Raw genomic sequence first — 14855 nt, 5'->3', positions numbered from 1 at the left:
CAATTTCTCATTTCCTTCGTACGCTTTGCGTCTTGTTTGTTTCCCTGGATTATAATTTATTACGCTAGAGGTCTCCACCGACCCCTCGCTCCGTGCTCGCTTCCCGAGCTGAAAACAGCAGCAGTTCCGATCCTGTAATTATCGCGATAAGAACGACGTGACTTTGCGTCACGAGTGTGAGAGACAATTTTACGTGCGCCGCATGGTTAAGTGTGCAAGTTGCCTCGCTGGCGAGACTTAACCCAATTTTGAATTCTTCTCTTTTTGCGCGCACCAAGAATTAGTTTTCCCTCTCCACAAGCATTGGACCTTATATCGCGAAGCAGTTTTATGGAAGGGTGCGTTTGACGAATGTACCAAGGTGCTCACTGCCCAGTTTGATTTGGGTGTTTTCTCCAGTAACACGAATTAGTATCCATGTTGGTGATTGAATACGAACCCAGAGATGTTCCTACGTGTGACTCCAATATCCTGAAGGCGAGACGTGAAGGAAGCCACGACTTGTAGTGTCTTGCCGTACATGGTTGCGAGAGATTGCTGTTTGATACTCTATGCGAAATCTAATGGAGGTATGTACTGTGTTGTTTTCTCCCTCCTTTTGATTGCAAAAAGAATGCAAGTTCGCGCACTGTGATGGGTTGGAATATCTTTAATTTAACCGGATCGAAAATATAAAGAAAGAGTGTCGTAGGACTAAACGACGAATCGACAAAAAAAAAAGCTAGTCGCTTCAAAATCATTATTACAGCACTTCGTCGCACCCCTAGTGTCAAACTATCTTTTGGATTGCACGTTAATAGTAACGCAAATGAACTTGCGGCATTCTTCGCCATAATTGCAAGCGTAGAGCCTGGCGTACGTGAGCTATTTGCTATTTATAATTGCGATTTTTCTAAAAAATGTAAAAATAAGACGCACACGGAGACTGGCACTAATAAATAAGTAATTTACTGGGAGCATCAAATGTCATAGAAATTATAAGATTGTTTATTGCCAAAAGAAATAGGAATGATACGTAATATAAGAGGTTAACATATCGATAAATTGTAATGTTCAAAATTCTTTGATGTGTTCAGAATTATAACCAGCATTAAGTAATGAGGTTCAATTGGAACTGGTGGGCGTATTAGCATTCGCTGGAACTTTGTAATTTCTGCGTAAAACGCATGTATATAATCACTGCCACGTCTAATGACAAGACAAAGAATGACAGTCAGAAATTGTTAACGTTGTAGTTCGAAGGAAGTTCAAAAAAGGATACGTAAAATTAGAATTGTACGTCATAAAACTATCCTTTTTTATATTGTTGTTATTGGAGAAATTTACTGTTTCTTGTTCATGATTGGATATAAATAAATTTGTTATTCAAAAGTATTTTTCGAAACTTTCATACAATTCTGTGCCTCTCCTTTTGTTTATAATCTTTGCGTGAAGTAAAACACTAAAGTAACGAATCTATTATTGATACCAAAAAAAAAAGAACTAGTGTTGAAGCATATAGTAGACGATGTAGTTGGTTGCATGTAGTTATTATGTGTTAATGTGATAATTTTTCTGAATTGCAGCAGTGTAATTTTCCACGCTATTTTGTGATCATTTATGTTTGCCTACAATTTCTCTCTTGATTGGTAAATGGGGAACAATTAATCCTCGCGTTATATTTGAGTTCGCACGATAATAGGCATTGGCTCTCTTTTGAGACTGAGGGGGTAGCCCTAAAGGCTGGCCGTAACCTTCAATAATTTTGAATTTGTATCTGTTGGTTGTTGCTTTACTTTAAGCTTGTGCATAAATAGATCCCGGACCTTTTTCACGCTTCCCTTGAGATTAATTTGTTCTATTTCTTCATGCACACAACCAGCAGGTTACAAATTTCTTGGTAGCAGAGCATGGTTCCGATCCACGGACCTCTGGGTTATGGGCCCAGCACGCTTCCATAACATACAACGATATTAGAAACATTAGAGTACAGTGGTGAAAAAAGTTCTTCCCCATAAGACTTTAATGGCAGTAAATAATGCCGGATGGGTAGGCAACACACATTGCACGTTTAGGTGATCGGGTGATTCTGTCTATCTCAAGAGCAACTCATCTTAAATGCAATAGCCAACACGCACAGGAAATGTAGGAAAGTCACGTGACTTGTCAGGTGGAATGTTGATTGTCAGAAAATCGCTTTTTCTCAAGCCAGGTCGCAGAACCGACAAGAGCTACACGTTATATGCCCGAAAATGATTCGCCTAAATACATTTAACGAAACGCTAAAATAATTCTTGTCTTAATTACATAGGCTACTATGTTGTATGTGCCCTGGTAGCTGAGACGTTAGGGCATTTTATTACCATGCGAGAGATCTGGGTTCGATCACCGACAGCGGAGAATTGGGATTTTGTCCATCTGTTGAAGCAACTCCGGCGACCACCCAGCGTCGTATAAAGTTGGTACCTGAAGGAAACTCAGGGTTGTAAAGGCGGCCAGGGGCGTGGTGCTGATCACATCATCCCCACCTTCGGCCTGATCAAGAAAGCGTGGGGCCTTATCTCCACACTCCCTACACGCTTTCATGGCTTGGTGCAAAGCACAAGGTAGCTCACAGATAACGATATATTTATCTGTGGTAGCACTTTGCTTTTAAATTTACTATACATCCCGATTTTGTCGGAACACAACTTTCCAATCTCTACGTGGAGTTTCTTCCCAGTTCCGTAGGGATGTGAATAGGCTCCAATTTATCTTGACATAATTCATACATGTTATATTCGTTATAAGAACAACGGCCGATATCCTGTGTGTGCGTGAGTAGTGTATATTGGTTGTTTCAAAGTAGCACTTTGTAGGTATGCATTTGTAGCCTCTTTTTTATCAATTGAATATCAGTTTTTGACATATTTTGACAATTTTTTGTCGATGTTTTAGCGTTTAGCGATGTTTTAGTAAAATTTCCCTTTTTTCCCACCTCGCACTTGGTAGGTATGCATTTGTAGCATTTTTTTATCAATTGAATATCAGTTTTTGACATATTTTGACAATTTTTTGTCGATGTTTTAGCGTTTAGCGATGTTTTAGTAAAATTTCCCTTTTTTCCCACTCATACTTGGTACGAATGCCACGATCTTACGTGATATAACTTAACCTATTAATTTTTTTTGTGCTAAACTACACGAGAGCCTCTACGTGCTTTGACCTACTTTAGAGAGTAGTATGAAGCCAACGTTCTGGATACGTCCTTTGACCTACTTTTTATTTTACGACGTTTTACGGACTAAACTAACCTACAATGAGAGAAAAGTGGACAGAAAAAGCTCTGGCATCACTTTTTAAGCTATTTTTTACCTCCTGCAAATTTTGCTCTTATGCTAACTCGTCTTTTGACCTACTTTTGAAATGACTTACCTATAAGTCTGTCTCCTCTTAGTAAGGTCCCTCAGTGTAATCTACTACCACCTGCTAATATAGGCTTCTGCTCCCAGCGTAATCCGTTTTTTTACGGACTAAACTAACCTACAATGAGAGAAAAGTGGACAGAAGAGAAGCTCTGGCATCACTTTTAAAGCTATTTTTTTACCTCCTGCTCTTATGCTAACCTCGTCCTTTGACCTACTTTTGAAATGACTTACCTATAAGTCTGTCGTCTCCTCTTACTGTAAGGTCCCTCAGTGTAATCTACTACGACCTTTGCTCTCAGCGTAATCTGCTACGATGTTTTTTTTAAAACACATGTGCGATATTCTACAATGTGTGTGGCCCCCTCCTGCTACGACCTAACGGGAGGACCTCTCTCTCCTACGATGTTTTTGAGCCCCTCGCCTGCTACGATGTGTTTTTCTCCTCATGATTGATGCAAAAAAAAACATATGGTATTTGTAGCGGTATTTGAAATCGACTGTGCTGCGTGAAGGGCATGTTCAGTGAACAATAGGAGAGCTGGAAGAGAGAGTACTTCATGGCTTTTCATCGGAAAAAAAAACGGGCGCCATGATGTTCAGTTCAGACAAAAATGGGGAATGTGTGGGGGACTAAAATTTTCGGATGCGGATTACGCCACCTCACATCCCTTTATAATCCGAAAAGCTCTCTGCCGTGCAAAAACTTTTCCATATCATCTACAGCGACTGTTCTGAAGGCAAAATATTTAAAACTGTTCCGTCACCCTCTCGTTCTTCACGTCGTACGCGAAGGACTTCTCTGCGACCAGGATGACGCTGCACACGGTATCCTCATGCAGCGCGTCGTGGAACTCGCAGACGATCTTGATGTTGGTTCGATCGTTGACCACCACCTGCTTCCTTTTCCTCGTGTTGATGACGAACATCGGCCTGCGTGCTTTGAATTCGCTGGGCGCGTAGTACATGTCCACGTTTCCCTCGGTCACGCGCTTGTAAGCCGTGGAAGCTTCGTAAAGTTTGAGGTAATCATTTTTGGTCATGTCGAGGTTGTAATTTTCGCGCGGGAACACTTCGTTCCTGCCGTTCTTGAGATAAACGTTCTTGATCTTGCAGTCGTCGAACTTGCTGGAATCTTTTTCCTGATTCTTGTCCCTCCCGGTCTGAAAGAGCACTACGACGAAATCTGGCATGTCGAACTGTATGTTGTTGAACTGCGTCGTCACGTCGAATTCCATGTGACTTCCCGACGCTATCTTCTGCACGCACTGGTAACCGTGAAAGTGAATGGCCACCTGCGGACTTTTCAAGATCTCCGCTTTGTACTTGAGGGCGTAGTTCGTTTCGTATTCCACGATCGGCATTCTCAACCCCATGCTCCGGATGACGCACTTGGCTGCTTCGGGTAATGTGTTGGGCTGCGGCGTGATACCGTTCGCGTTCAAGTTGCTGTATCGCATCAGTGCGTCGTTATCGTTGGCCGCCTTCGAAACGTGATTCTCAGTCCTCCCTTCCACATGATCTCCTTGTAGTCCGAGAAGAATCCCGGAAGCAGACGCATGGGAAAGAGCACCGTGTGACTTCTCGTCGATATTTTGGTCCCCGCTTCGAATCCTCCCGCCTGATAGTATGCTGCGTCCGTTTTGGATAATTTCAATGTTCCCACTGCCGTCGACGTGATGCCTGGATAATCGATTCTGTCGATGACGGTGTTGTGTTACCTCACCTCCACCTGCGAGAACAGGTGAGGCACGAAGTTGTCCACGAGTATCAAATTTGCTGCTGCGGGGAACGCGTCTCCGCTTGCCTTTTTCACCAAGTCGAATTGAAGGTAGAGGTCCGTTCTGTGAGGATGAACGAACCCGTCGCCTACGTCCACGTCGTATTCGATCTCCCGGTTCGCTTCGTTCAAATTTGCAAACGTGCGACGGTTCGGAGGGAAAGATTGCAATTCGTAACTTTCGATTTGTTCCATGATGTATGGTTATTTATTATACGTTGATCTCCACGACGGCCGTCGTCGTGGCACCTGCGAAATCCACCACCTCGCCTTTCTCGTTCGTCACCACGTCTATGCGGTTGCGACATACTGGAAAATAGATCGGCGAAGAGGGCGTGTAGATGATCGGTTCCATGAATTCGGAACTGGGTTTGAACGTGGCTATGATTCCCGTCTGCTTGTGACTTCCTAACCCTTCAGAGGATTCCGTGATCATTCCTTCCGCCACGTTGCAGTGAACGTTCAAAGTTTCGATGGCTAGAAATTTAGGAATGTTTGCACCCGTGTGCTTGATGCCAGCTTCGAGTTTGGTGTCGTTCTCGAAACCTAAAAGTTCTCCTATGGTGCCCAGGTCCACGGTCTCCGTCGCGGACACGATTTCGACTCTGTGTGTGACTGAATTTTGAGAAAGGTACGTGCCTTTAGGTAACTGAGCTTGCAAAGTAGAAAGATTGTATTGGCCTGGCGTGACGACGATATGTTCGCTTCCGACGCTAATTGTGTTGTTGTGCTGCGTGACGTTAGGTATGAGGTACATGCTGTAGAATGCACGCAGAGCTATGGATTTAGGATAGACGATGTCGTCGTGCAGCGTGAGTTTCAAGATCGAAGATTCGCTCGTGAGATGGAACACGCCCATGATGCTGTTTCAGATTCCACAGTGCTTTCTGGAAATCTTCCACCGATGGCTTATTTATTTTAGAGAGAAACGTGAGCATGGAGAGACAGAGATGACCGCAGTTCACGTCTCCGAAATCTTGAATGCGTTCGTCGTTGTAGTATAGGTTGTTCGTTTTCAGATAATGAACTAAATTTGTAGGTGGAACACCTCCGAAAGAATCGAAAACGAATGCTTTATTGTTATTTGCATTTTTGTGGTAACATATCCAATGCGTGCCTGGATTTTCTTGACTGTCCAAGTTGACTACTCCACATTCTCTTCTTTTAACGGTTGAAGGTAACGAGTCGGACATGAAAATGCCTCTGAAGTGTTTGATTTGTAATGGTTTGATCAGAGATTCAATGTCTCGGTTGGTGAGTGCTGTTTCTTTTTTTTAAACTTCCTCATGACGCCCTTCCCTTTCTTCTCCATGGCCAGGTTGTGACGTTTCTGTTCTTCCAATTCCGCCTTGTTCTTCTTCGAGTCGATGACGGTTTTCGCGATGGCGGCGCTACCCCCAGCCAAACTTCCAACGGCCCCCAAAGCCGCAAGGATGGCCGGAATGCTGAATATGAAACCTCCGATCTTTTGCTGTTTCCGCGAACGCTGCAACCGTCTCAATTGTGGGGTGCTGAGCAGCAATTTCATTCCGTGTCCTTTGGTCAAGCAAGAACGTTTCTTCTCGCGTTGTTTCTTGGTGAGTAAGCCATCGAGGGCACCCAGGGTTTTCAGATTCGAATATGGTATCTGGTACACGACACCCTTGGGCTTCATGTTTTTTTTTCACGGTATGTAATTTATATATATGTTCTGAGATTTTTTTTTGTTTCGTGTAATTTTTTTTTTCAAGATATGTTATTTTATATACTCCGCGCAGCCGTTACACAAATTCTATTACGTGCTTCGTTTTTTTACCAAGAAGTTCCTTTGTCCCCTTGTACACGATTCGAGTTTTGTTCTCGATTAAAATAGATAGCTTCTCGTCGGATAACATGTTAGCGTATCGATCTGGTAAAAATAGACTGTATTGTCCGTTGAGCAACAGACGCACCTTGGGACCATAACCGGAAGTTATCGTGTAAGGTTTGTCGACTTCCAATTCCTGAATTTTTACATATTCGACTGACAAATTTAGCATTTGCTTTAATGCTTGGAGATCACTCATTTTTTTTCAGTCATATCGAAGGAGAAATTCAGAGTGTGCGTGTGTTAGAGAATTTTAATTTTTCACAGTTATTTATATATATCGAAGAATTTTTTTTCATCTCGTAGATTTTTTTTTCACGATGTGTGTTATTTATATATCAAGTTTTTTTACTTGCACATTTTTCTTGGCACGTACATTTTTTTGTCATGTACATTTTTTTTGACACGTATATTTTTTCTCGTATATTTTTTTGACGTACATTTTTTGGACACGTACATTTTTTTGTTGCACATTTTTTGACAACCTTTTTGTCATATTTTTTTTTGACAAGTACAATTTTTTTGACATATTTTTTTGACACCTACATTTTTTTCTCATATTTTTTTGACAGGTACATTTTTTTTGACACGTACTTTTTTGTTGCACATTTTTTGACAACTTTTTTTTCTACGAGACAAATTTTTTTTACGATAAAAATTTTTTACGATAAGGCAACTATTTTTTCTGACGGTGATAATTAGTAGTGGTATTGGCTGTACTATAAACCCACGAAAGTATGAACCCCCCTCCAGCAGATTTGCTTACACTTAAAACTAGCTCAACATGCCCATATGAGCTTTTTGCTCTAGTGTGGAACCCCGCCTAATTTAAGATTTTTGTAAAAAATGCCGTCGGCAATTTCTCAGAAAGTATGACCCCCTCAGATTGATGAGGCTACACTTATAAAAGGTACTTCTGAGAGATTGTTGTCCATAAATTTGTTAAAAATATGCCCCTTTTGATATTTTTGATATCTTAAGTATAGTGACTGCTATAGTGCCCTAGCAGGTATAGATTTCAAAATTTTGTTAATATTGCACTTTTCAGAAAATTCTATTTATAAAAATTAGGCATTTACAGCTTAAATATTGCATATATCAGGAAAATTATAGAGACATAAAATGTAGAGAATTATGCCTAGAATATGCCTACAAAATTTCAAGTCTCCAGTACTGATAGTTTATGAAAAATCTCAAATTTAAAAAATTATCGATTTTTTAACAAAACTTCTAGACAGCCTCTAGATTTCAAATATGCAACCCCCATGCACCTATCTTGAAAAATAGGCAAGTTATTCAAGATCTAGAGAACAACAAGAGATTTTTGAAAAATTATAGAGATCAAAAAGTTGCATCTTGCCATGCCCAGGCCAAAGCAACAAACCCCATGTCTCTAGGATTCATGGTTCCAGAGATAATCAAAATCCAAAAAATTATCGATTTTTTCAAAATTTGAGTATGTTGCTCAGGGGGCTATGCTGAGTCACCCCATAAAATATTACTGGCCTAGGATCAAAATTAGTGAAAATAGCAAAAATAAAACAATTGATTTTTTCAAAATTTCAGTATGTTGCTCTGGGGGCCATGCAGAGTCACCCCCATAAATATAATTATTCTAGGATCAAAATTAGTGACAGAATGTAGAAACAAAAATTATAATAAGGCTTGGATACAGCTACCAGCCATTATATTTTTTATTTTGAACACAGCACTTAAAACTAAGCCAAGATGCACCCCCACCCCCACCCACCCCCACCCCCACCCCCACCCACACCCACCCACACCTACCCACCCCTACCCACCCCCACACCCACCCACCCACATCCATACATATTTACTTCCCGGCACACTTCTATTGCATCATGTTGTGCAATATTAATTGATTAAATGGTTATGACATAATGTGCTGATGTGGTGTTTTCTGATTGGCTAAAGCAAGCAAGGTTTTGATTGGTCCGACAAAACTATAAAAGCCAGGGCACAGTGCAGATTCTTCACCATTGCTGGATCGGCAGTGGAACCCACAAGTGGGGGATAGAACCTGAACAGGCTCCACCAAAGTATAGGAGACTTGAAGCATATAATTTGGCGGAATAACCCAAGTAAGGTCATAGAGACAATATACACTGATGCAATAAAAGCCAATTTTTGGCAGGGGGGCCAAAGTGGTTCCTAAATACAAAATCTCAAGAACTAATTGACATAGAGCTATGCAGTTTTTTTTGTCTGCACTGGAATAACCCAAGTAAGGTCATAGAGACAATATACACTGATGCAATAAAAGCCAATTTTTGGCAGGGGGGCCAAAGTGGTTCCTAAATACAAAATCTCAAGAACTAATTGACATAGAGCTATGCAGTTTTTTTTGTCTGCACTGGAATAACCCAAGTAAGGTCATAGAGACAATATACACTGATGCAATAAAAGCCAATTTTTGGCAGGGGGGCCAAAGTGGTTCCTAAATACAAAACTCAAGAACTAATTGACATAGAGCTATGCAGTTTTTTTTGTCTGCACTGGAATAACCCAAGTAAGGTCATAGAGACAATATACACTGATGCAATAAAAGCCAATTTTTGGCAGGGGGGCCAAAGTGGTTCCTAAATACAAAACTCAAGAACTAATTGACATAGAGCTATGCAGTTTTTTTGTCTGCACTGAACTCAACTGATCCAGCATAGAGTTTTGATTTGAACCCCAAGAAATTGTATATAAATACCAAAGCCAAAAATATTAATACACATACACACATATACACACACACAAAGCACAGTGCTGAACTCAACTGATCCAGCATAGAATTTTGATTTGAATCCCAGGAAATTGTATATAAATACCAAAGCCAAAAATATTAAGTGTATACACACATACATACATACACACACATACAAAGCACAGTGCTGAACCCAACTGATATTTTTTATCCAGCATAGAATTTTGATTTGAATCCCAGGAAATTGTATATAATAAACAACAGCAAAAATGCCTAATCAAAAATATTGTAATCAATGCAATAAGAATATATCCAGCCCCAATTGGGCTAAGCATCAAAAGATTTGTAATCCAGACAAATGCAGAACTCCCACAAAAATTTGCCCCAAATGCAATAGAAAATACAGCATGCAATACTTCACATATACACATAAAGATACTTGCTCTGTACAGTTATCAACACAACCATCTACATCTGGTCTGAAAAGAAGGCACGAAGCACCTCTTAATGCCAGAGCAGCAAAGCAGCCACGCCATGAACCTATCCGTAGCAGTTTTAATGGCCAATTAAGAGATCACCGGTTTGTATCAGAGCCAAGATGTGGCATTGAGAATTTCTTGAACAGTATAAATTCTAATCTCCAGGCAATTCTAAATGTACAAAATGGCTCTTATAAGCTCTCCCTCAAATTGTTTGTACAATATAAGAAGCCAAATGGTGATCGTGTAAAATTATTGTACATGGACACGGATAGTTTTATTCTTGATATTCAAACAGAAGATGTTTATCAAGATATGTCACAGCCTGAATTGTTTCAATATTTTGATACCAGTGAACATACAAAGATTCAACACCACAACAAAAAGGTGCCTGGCAAGTTAAAAGATGAGACACTTGGTGATGTTATTGTGAAATTTGCTGGGTTAAGTGCCAAGATGTACAGTTTTGAAACATGTAGTGGCGCTGTTGCCAAAAAGGCCAAGGGCATTGGCAAAGTGACTGTTGACAAAGATCTCCAATTTGAAGATTATGAAAATTGCATCAAATCCCAGAGTTCAATCAGAACATCAGAAAATAGAATTCAGAGTGTGGATCACTTATTGACTTCAAATATTGTAACAAAAGTGGCCCTGGACCCAAATGATGATAAGAGATACATTTTATCATGTGGCATACATACTCTACCATGGGGTCATTGTGATTTGAAAAATGGCAAACAATGCACAAGCACAGAGCATGATTTGAAATAAATAAACATGCCTATGAACTTATTTGGGTTCAAAAAACAGGCTATTATGGAGCTGCCAACACCACAAGCCTCTCCTGATATGCTGTCTAAACTGAGTGGCTTGTTAATTATTCATCTGAACAGCATACTTACAGATAATAATGATGAAACAGGTAAAACATTGTACATATTTAACAATAATTTAAATCATTACCAATTACCTGTAGGTGGTCAATTACAATTTATTACAACCCCTGAGGGTGATGTCAAGATTTCAGTAGGGAGAAATATTTATAGAATTAAGCACTCAAACATGATTTCTGGCACTGTATATACTGTTTCTGCTGGTGACTGCTTATATATTGAAGTCCCAGGATCATATGACAAGCTTATACCTTTTTTTATAGAATTAAGAATCAGATACTCTATAATAAATAACCACTAAAACAAAAATGCCTAATGATATATTTGGCCATACAAGACATGAAGATCACAGTGATGAGATTCTGATGCTTGATGTCAGAGTCAAGAAATTAAGAAGTGATTTACAAGCTTTACAGACCACACTCAATGCCAGTCTTCAATTAGAAATTACAAATTTACAATCACAATGCATGGACCCTCTTCTTAAAATTGACTCAGAACTCAAATTGTTGCTTCAGAAATATACTTAATTGGCCACATTAGATAATTTTCAAAGTTTAGAAGAAGCTGTAGCAGCTCTTCAAGCCAAATTTAAGACCCAGGCTACCAACTCCGAGCAATTGAAACAGCAATTAGAAGAGCAGATAAATAATGTCCAGGCACAGCTCCAAACAATTGTCAAAAGCATAAAATCACAAGAAGATTTTGATCTAGTGATTTCCACTCTAAAAGAACAGATTCAGTCACTCCAAATACCTAATCTGGACCCTCTGAACAATGCCATAGCCGAGGTTAAAGAAAAAATTGAGACACTTGAAAATTTTATGAACAATTTGCCATCTTCTGATGCTTTGAATGCAATAACTCGGAGTGTAGCAAACATCAAGCTGCAACTTGAAACATATGAAGATTTTGGAAAAATTCAAAGTTCCATAACCCATCTTGAGGGTACAATAGCAGCAGTGCAAAGTGATTTGGCAAATGTGCTAGAATCCCGCCTGCCCGGTATTGTAGATACACTTGTCAGTGTCCAGCAACAGATCACAAAGCTTGAAAACCTCAACACCGAATCTGAGCTATCTCATTTTCATCACTTGATCGATGATATCCAAACAAAACTTGAAATTTTACAACAATCAACACCCACTCAGGCAGATATAGCCCTGCTCCAAAATGCTATGCAAAATGTGGCTGATGCTTCTGAATTAAACAATGTGAAATTGGCACTTGAATCTTTGCAAAATACAGTATCAAATCTTCCCACATCACAGGAACTTAAAAATATTAAGAGGGCAGTGAATCGCATATTGAAATCAGAAGATATCAAGAATATCCAGACAGAGATCAAACAACTTACTCAGACAGTGGCCACTCTACCAACGAATCAACATATTAATGAACTGCATGCCCTGTTTGAGGATATCAGAAGACAGGTCCATGATCTTACTGCTCAAAATTCAAAATTGGCAGTTGTTGAAAATTTGCAACAAATTGTAGCTAATATCAAGCAACAGCTAGGGACCATGGAATCCAATCAAGCAAATGCTCTGTCTGTTTTTGCCACCCAGCTTCAAGAGATTGTGCAACAATACAAGAAACTTGTTGTGGACATAAAAATCAAGCCAGGCCATGATGATGTTGTTAGGACTATCAATGAGCACCTTGAATCTGTAACAAGTAGATTGCTTACAGCAGAAAAGGAAATAACCGGCATAATCGAGAATCCAAAACATACAGTAATTCTTGAATTGTACAGCATCCCCAACAAAGAATATGATTCACCATTTACACCAGGTGGCAAAATATATATGCTGTCCCCTGCACAATTTTATTACCAATTTTTTGTTGGGGGCACATTGAGACCAATCAAGATCAAATATTGGCTTCAACCACAGGCACACCACTACCCTACCTTATCAATAACAAATGCTGACAACAAACAAAAAATCACCAGTGTAGAGTTAGAGGATTTTACAGACCCCAATACATTAGAAACAGCCTATACTGAAGATGATGGCACTTTGGAATTTAAAATACAAATAGGGGACAAATTATATTTAGAAAATCCTGCAGTATCAGCTGCTGAGCACCCCATAGTTGCAATATTCTTGTTTTCATATTATGTCTAGACAAATTATTGTTGATGAATTACACAGACAAGCCAGACATAATATTAAGAGACTGCCAGTAGTCACAAAGGGCATAGATGATTTATGGCAGAGCGACTTGATTGAAATGGCAAGTGGGCAGTTGAAAAACTTAGATAAAATCAACAAGGGCTACAAGTATCTACTCACTGTCATAGATACATTTTCAAAATTTGCCTGGGCTGTGCCACTCAAATCCAAGACTGGAAAATGTGTTACAGAAGCCATCAGGACAATCATTAATCAGAGTGGAAGATCACCGCGCTATTTGCAAACAGATAATGGCAAAGAATTCTATAATTCTGTGTTCCAACAATTTATTAAAAGCCAGTCAATACAACATTACTCGAGTTACAGTGATCTCAAAGCCTCGATTGTAGAGAGATTCAACAGAACCTTAAAAAATCTTATGTATAAACAATTTACCCTCCAAGGTAATTATAAATGGATTAATATTCTTCCAGAACTTCTACATAAATATAACAATTCTGTCCATTCCACAATCAACATGAAACCCTCTGAAGTAACTTCATCTGATGAGCAAAAATTGATCAGGACTGTTTATTATCCTAGATACCAGCCAACAACAAGAAGGGCCAAATACAGGGTGGGCGATCAAGTAAGAATCAGCAAATATAAGCATTTATTCAAAAGAGGCTTTACAAGAAACTGGAGCACTGAATTATTTACAGTGGTTCAAGTTAAACCCGGGACCCTTAACACATATATAATAAAAGATCACCGAGGAGAAATTCTCAAAGGCAGGTTCTATGAAGAAGAACTCAGCAAAACTAAACAGCCTGACACATATCTCATAGAAAAAATTATCCGCAGAAAAGGCAACAAGTTACTTGTCAAATGGCTGGGTCATCCGGAAAACAGCTGGATCGATGCAAACAAAATAATAATATGAACACCTGGGATGTTATAAAAAGGCTGCCAGAACCTGAACAACAAAATAAGAGAAATGGAAAATTGCTGCCTGATAATATTAGGTGTCTTATTGTTGGGCCATCTGCTTGTGGTAAAACTACACTAATGGTTGATAATTTTTTATTGGCACCCAACTGGTTAGACTGGAAAAACAGGCACTTTTATGTCTTCTCTAAGAGCTTGGAACAATTAAAATATCAGCAGCTGATGAAGCTATATGATGGATTGGATATTGCCACTTTTGAACCAGATGTTAAGCCACTTCATGAATGTCTCGATAATTCTGTTGTTGTGTTTGATGACATTATACTGGATAATCAAAACAAGGTTAGAAATTTCTTTACACAGGGCCGACACAAAAACATTGATTGCTTCTACATGGCACAGACTTTTTCTAAAATACCGAAGCAGCTGATCCGAGACAACAGCAATTTTATATGTGTGTTTCATCAGGATCATACCAACCTCAAACACATACATGATGAATATGTAGGTGGGGACTTGAGCTACAATAATTTTTCCAAGTTTTGCAGCAAGTGCTGGAGCCAGGACAGTTATGGGTTTGTCACAATTGATATGACAAGAACACCCAATAGCGGCAAATACAGAAATAAAATCAACGATTTTCTAGACGTTGAGACATAAATAAATAACCATGAAACGACCAGTCATTGATGATCT

The 14855-nt window shown here is 39.4% G+C and overlaps 1 protein-coding gene across 2 annotated transcripts in view; it reads left to right on the top strand.

The window, feature by feature from the left end:
• LOC145985396 (putative cytochrome P450 304a1) overlaps positions 1 to 14855 on the top strand; it is a 145944-nt gene that overhangs the window by 76387 nt on the left and 54702 nt on the right. The gene's annotated exons all lie outside the window — the stretch shown is intronic.

The sequence above is a fragment of the Lepisma saccharinum genome, chromosome 3 (assembly GCF_977018435.1).
Source record: "Lepisma saccharinum chromosome 3, izLepSacc3.1, whole genome shotgun sequence".
NCBI lineage: Eukaryota > Metazoa > Arthropoda > Insecta > Zygentoma > Lepismatidae > Lepisma > Lepisma saccharinum.
The sequence above is the reverse complement of the archived record's forward strand: the minus strand, read 5'-3'. Positions and strand labels throughout refer to the sequence as shown.